This window comes from Chrysochloris asiatica, unplaced genomic scaffold (assembly GCF_000296735.1).
Source record: "Chrysochloris asiatica unplaced genomic scaffold, ChrAsi1.0 scaffold00177, whole genome shotgun sequence".
In the NCBI taxonomy this organism is placed as follows: Eukaryota; Metazoa; Chordata; class Mammalia; order Afrosoricida; family Chrysochloridae; genus Chrysochloris; species Chrysochloris asiatica.
The window spans coordinates 5,128,425-5,134,566 of record NW_006408695.1 but is presented as its reverse complement, the minus strand read 5'-3'; the positions used below and the strand labels follow the sequence as shown (position 1 = coordinate 5,134,566).

Here is a 6,142-nt window from a genome sequence, read left to right as displayed (position 1 = left end):
ACAACAACAACAACAACAATATACATATGAAAGTTGGACAATGAATAAGGAATACCAACCATAGAAGAACTGATGCACTTGAGTTTTGGTGTTGGAGGAGAATATCGATAGCACCATGGACTGCCAGAAGAACAAATAAATCTACTGGAAGAAATGCAGCCCGAATACTTCTTAGAAGCCAGGAATGCCAGACTTCGTCGCTCCTACTCATAAAGAGCAACCAGTCCCAGAAAAAGGACATGATGCCTGATAGAGTGGAGGGTCAGTGAAAAAGAGGAAGACCCCAATGAGATGGATTGGCACAGTGGCAGCAGCAATGGGCTCAAACATAGCAACAATTTTGAGATTGGTGCAGGACTGGGCAGTGTTTTGTTTTGTTTGCATAAGGTGGTTGTGAGTTCCTAAGGATTTGATGACAATTAACAACAGCAACAACAGTTATCATTTTACTTCCTACATTCTTATCTCTGACCTTAGACCTAATTTTAGACCTAATCTGATTTCTTACCTCACTTTACTGTCTTTACCGCCTTTTCTTGTTCCACTGTGCTCGTATAGACAGTAACTGCTTCTGACACTGTCAAATATTCCAGTATGTGTACTCATTTCATTGATTTGTTTCCATAGTGAGAAATCTCAGATTTCCCTTTAACTCACTTATCTCACAAACATGACAGTGATAAATATCTTTGTATAAGCGTTAACTGAAGTTAGCTCAGGGTTTATGACTAGGATTGGGGTGTTTGGTCATGATGTGTTTCCATACTCATGGACTGCCAATTTTTCTAAATGAAAAGTCTATACTACATTCTGCTTCCCCTAGTAGAATATTAGGATTCTTATTTTCTCTGTAGTATCCTCAACTTAGGAGTTCTGGTTAGGTGCGGTATGATAAGCACTGGATGGCCAATCGTGTGGTTAGTGGTTCGAACCTACCAGCCACTCTTTGGAAACCTTAAACAGTGTTTCTTTGAGTCAGATACAACTCGACAGCACTTAACAACGACAGCAACAATATCCCCATCATATATGCCTTTGTGACTCCTCGGGTTACCGAGGAGCAGTTGATGCGTTTGAACTGCAGACTTAGTGGTTGAGTGCTTATGTGTACAGCACCACACATATAATTTTGCTCATAATGATATGTATAGAGCGGTTCTTCGCAGTTGCTTATTTTTGTTCCATGTATGACTCAGTCTCTCAAAGTTTATGAGGAGAAAAAATGATTTGTTGCCTAAGGGTGAAGTCTATTTCTAGTCTAGTACATCTCTTGGATCAGGTTTATAAGATAAGCGTATTGCCCACTGATCGTAGAGATTGTTGGTGAAACACATTGTCTAAGAACATACTGTTGTCAGGGCAGGAAGTTGTACTGACATAATTGGAGGATCTCTCATTCCTTTACTTTTTCAATATTTACCAAGTGACAACCATATCATCAGAACTTTCTAGGTTACTTGAAAGTACAATTGCGAACAGAATAGACATGGCCCTTGATTTTCGACTCCTGGTGTGGTGCTGTAGGATCAGTACTAGATTGTGAGCCACAAGGTCATTGGTTCAAACCCACCAACTGCTTCTTCAAAACCCAATACAGAATTGCTGTGAGTCCAAACTGTCTCGAAAGCACTCAACAAAAACAGCAATGTAGTGTAGTTGGGGAGATAGTGCTTGATCAGGTACTCATACAGACATAAGCCATGACAAATATAGATTAAGTATACACTGGGTAAGATGGAGGGTCAGAAAAAAAGAGGAAGACCCCCAACAAGATGGATCAGCCAGGTGGCATCATTGATGGCGTCAAGTGTGGCAGCGGTGGTGGGGTTGGCCCAGGATCAGACATTGTTATGTTCTGCTGTGCATGGGGTCACTATGAGTCGATTCCGACTCGATGGCACTTGACAACAACAACAACATACACTAGATATTCTATAGGCCAGTTTAGCTATGTTGTTCTTTTGTGCCATTCATTGAGTCCTTGTATAGGTCCAAGAGGAACTGGTATGCTTGAACTGCCGACCCTGAGGTTATCAATCTTTGTGCTTATCCTATAATATCACATAGCATAAGATAAAGTAGTGTGAAGGATATTTAGACAGGAAGAATAAATTTTCAGGGGCCCAGAGGCAAAGGGAAATTGACTTCTTCAAGGGATGAAAAGACCAGTATTGTGTCAAGAGCTTTTATTCACTTATTCAACAGACTTGTATTGAGTATGCCACTCTCTAAGGGCCATGTCTATTCTGTTCACAATTGTATTTTCAAGTACCTAGAAAAGTTCTGATGATATGGTTGTCACTTGGTAAATCTTGAGCGAGTTAAGGAATGAGAGATTCCCCATAACATAACAGTGAAACATGGGCTGGAAAACATAGTCAAGGAGTTTTATCATTTACTCATCTCCCTTCAGAAATCTTTGAGACAAGAACCCCATGTTCCAACGATCATCCTTTGTACAATCTAGTTTCAGATTTCTTTTATCTTTCCCTGAAGGTGCTACAGTTTGGCTGTGATCCTTTTCAAGGAGGGGGTGTTTGAAAGACGTGTAAAATATTAAAAGTAGCCATCATGAATGGATATGTTCTTTTTGATACTAGTGAAGTTTCTCTGCCTCACTGTTATCAGTAGATATATTATGTATTGTTCAAGAGTACAGAATCTTTGTATAAAATTGCTATATAAATAGATGGCCTCTGGGCTCTGAACTTCCTGTTTAGCTAACTCATCCCATCACCTCTGTTTCTTCTTTTCCACAAAAGGACGTCACTTGCTACCTAACAAAATCATCCTATTATCTGCTTAGTAATATTGCCTGCTAAGAAACTTAACCCTTAAGCGTTTTTCCTTTTTTTTTTTTTTTTTTTTTGTCAAGGGGCAACTGAATCGTCTTTTCATTTCATTGACATGTGATGAGAAGGACAAAGAACATTTAAGCAAAGGACCTTGGGTGTAATATCCACCCACATTTGACTTTTAATCAAAGGACCTTGGGTAATTTCCACCCACTTTTGACTTTTAGACCTCAAATGTAATGTTTTATACCTACCACTTCTGCACCTATGGTGCAGTGAAATATTTAATGATTCTTCTAGCCATGTTTTTGTTGTTACGTGCTGCCGAGTCTTGTTGTGACCCTTTATAGGGTTTCCAAGAGCAACTGTTGGATATGAACTGTCAACTTTGTGGTTAGCATTCTAGCACTTATCTTACAGCACCACACCAGGACTCCTTCTAGGCATGGTCTTTATAAACTCCCACCAAATGACTTTTCTTTTTCCTGATGGTAAGAGAAGGTGTGGGTAGATGCTGGTTGATTATGTGATTCAGTTGTGAGTGATTGTGAACACGCTTCATTGTAAAAACCTAGAACTCTAAAATGGGTATAAAATGAGCATTCTCAGAGGCAGGAATGGAGAGATCACAAGGGGCCAGGAGTGGAGCATGCCCTCCGGACTCCAAGATTCCTGAGCCTCTTCAACCCACAGACAAAAAGCTATGACATCAGAATAGTTGCAGAGGAGCAGCACCAGCAACAGCAAAACCAAGAGCCAGAGCATGAGCAATAGAGGTCAGCTTTCCCATCCAATGGAGCAAGTAAAGCTGAGTCAGTTCTACAGGAGGCTTGCTTGCAGGCACTTAATTGGGGGAACTAGATTTGCTGACATATAGAGCCAGAGCTGCATGCCTTCAGGCTGAGGCATATGGTGGAGTGGTGTGCCCTGTAGGCATTTAGTATCTGTCTTAAAAGAGGTTTGTAATGTTGCCTGAACAAGGAAGAGGCCAGGTCAAAGGGCCTGAGGATGCCTGTCTTTGGGCATGGTATTATAAAGATGTTCTGACTGAATGAACTGTGCTCCGAGTATTTTCTGATTCTGCATTGTAATCTTCTAGCTTCCCTGATAAGCCCTGTAACTGTCATTGTGGTGTGTGAGTTCTGTGTGGGCCTTGTAATGAATTTTTGAACTCAGATGAGAAGTAGAGTTCTGTGTGAAGGATGTTTAGTGCTATTCTTTGAAGTTCCCTCTGGTAGCATGTTGTTGTTGTTAAGTGCCGTCGAGTCGGTTCCGACCCATAGCGACCCTGTACAGGGTTTCCGAGGGTGTAAATCCTTACGGGAGTAGAAAGCCTCATCTTTCTCCCGTGGAGCGCCTGGTAGTTTCGAATTGCTGACCTTAAGGTTCGCAGCCTGATTCGTAACCACTACGCAGCATAGTGGTTATGAATTGGACTGCTAACCTCAAGTCAGCAGTTCAAACCTACCAGCTGTTCCATGGGAGAAAGATGAAACTTTCTGCTCCCGTAAAGATTTATAGCCGTGGAAACCCTGTACAGGATCTCTGCAAGTCGGAATGGACTCCATGGCACACAACAGCAACAACATAGTACAGTTGAGGGCAAGGTATGGAATAATGTCAAAGTTGTTTTTTTTGGGGGGGAGGGGTTGTGCTTAGTATATTCTAGGCACTGTTTTTATGTATCTGATGTTTATTATTTTATATAATCTTGGTAACTATTCTTTAAGACCAGTAATCTTACGATTCCTATTGTACCCATAGGCAGTGAAGCACAGAAAGGGCATATGACCTTTCCAAGGTTATATAGCTAGCTGATGTTAGAACTAGTGTCAGTGAGGAAGTCTGGCCTCACAGCCTGTGTTTTTCCCTGGTCTTCATTACTGTGAATACATAGGAACTTAAATGTAAGCCTGAAGGCGTTGGCACTCTTGGGGAACTATGTTGTGTACCTTAGCAACTTTTCTCAAACAAAACCCACATATCCCTTCAATTTATATTTCAAGACTTGTTTGTTTTCTAAGGATTTCTCAGTAGCAGTTATTTGAAATTCATAATTTGAGATAAACAAATTGTTAAATTTATCCTGCATGGAAAGAATTCAAAAGTAAAATTTGAATTGAATATAAAAATGTTTGTTATTTGACAGCAGCTTCTGTTTTATGCATTGTACAGAAGGACGAGCTCCTTATCTTATGTTCTGAACAGTACTCATGATATGTTATTGGGAAAACAACTTCACTTATTGTGTATCCTTTATGTTGTTGTTGTTAAATGCCATCGAGTTGGTTCTGACTCATAGCCTCTCTATGATAGGATTTCTGAGGTGAGGCTAGTGAACATTTGACCCTTCAGTTAGCAGTCAAGTGCTTATCCTATAATGTCACATCGTGAGGTGACATAAATTATCAGTATCCCATTTAAATTTGTCTTTACAAGAGATGAATTGGAATCATAGTTAAGACTATAATTGCCAACAGTGGGGACATTGGAGTGGAAGACATTTCAATAGATACCATAGCTATTCTTTCATTAATCGGGATATTTCCAGGATAATGTATCTAGTGAAATATTTAGGTGAGAGCCTGATAAAACTGCACCACTGTTACTACTAATAATGTTTGGAATCTGCCAAAGTGCTACTGTGACAAGCATTGAAAGGAAGGCAAAACATAGTAGACTGCCTTCTCAGAGTCCTAAGGAGTTCTTGTAAAATGGAATCATCATGCACCCAGGAGAATGAAAGTTTCTTGAAGCTAAAGGGTAGGTTTGACTTATTGCTGATTAGGTTGTTGTTATTGGATGCCGCTGAGTCACTTGCACATCTTGGCAACCCTGTGCACAACAGACGGAAACACTACTCAATACTTTACCATGCTCAGAATTGTTATGCTTGAGCCCATTGCTATCGAGACTGTGTCAGTCCTTGTTGGGGGTCTTCCTCTTTTTCATTGACTTTTCCCCTGAATATAGGGTTCAATTTGGAATGAATAAAAAACATTGACAATGAGTGGTTACATCCCTCATTTCCTGAAATTCCACTAACGCAAACCTCATACATTATATCAAAATAATTGTATGAGATTTCAGTTAGTGGAATTTTTTTGGTCACCTACTATGTACTCGTACAAGACATAGAATATAATGGGAAGCAGTTTACTTGGGCATTTGATTTAAAAATGAACCTTAAGATGTATTGATGCTTTTGAGTTAATGGTGTTGGAGGAGAACAAATCCATCTCTGCTGGAAGAAGTACAGCCAGAATTCTCCTTGGAAGTCAGGATGGCCAGATGTCATCTCCCATATTTCAGGCATATTATCAGAAAAGACCAATCCCTGGAAAGGA

At 40.1% G+C, this 6,142-nt stretch overlaps 1 protein-coding gene across 4 annotated transcripts in view; it reads left to right on the top strand.

The window, feature by feature from the left end:
- LPP (LIM domain containing preferred translocation partner in lipoma) overlaps positions 1-6,142 on the top strand; it is a 938,906-nt gene that overhangs the window by 376,668 nt on the left and 556,096 nt on the right. The window lies entirely within an intron of this gene.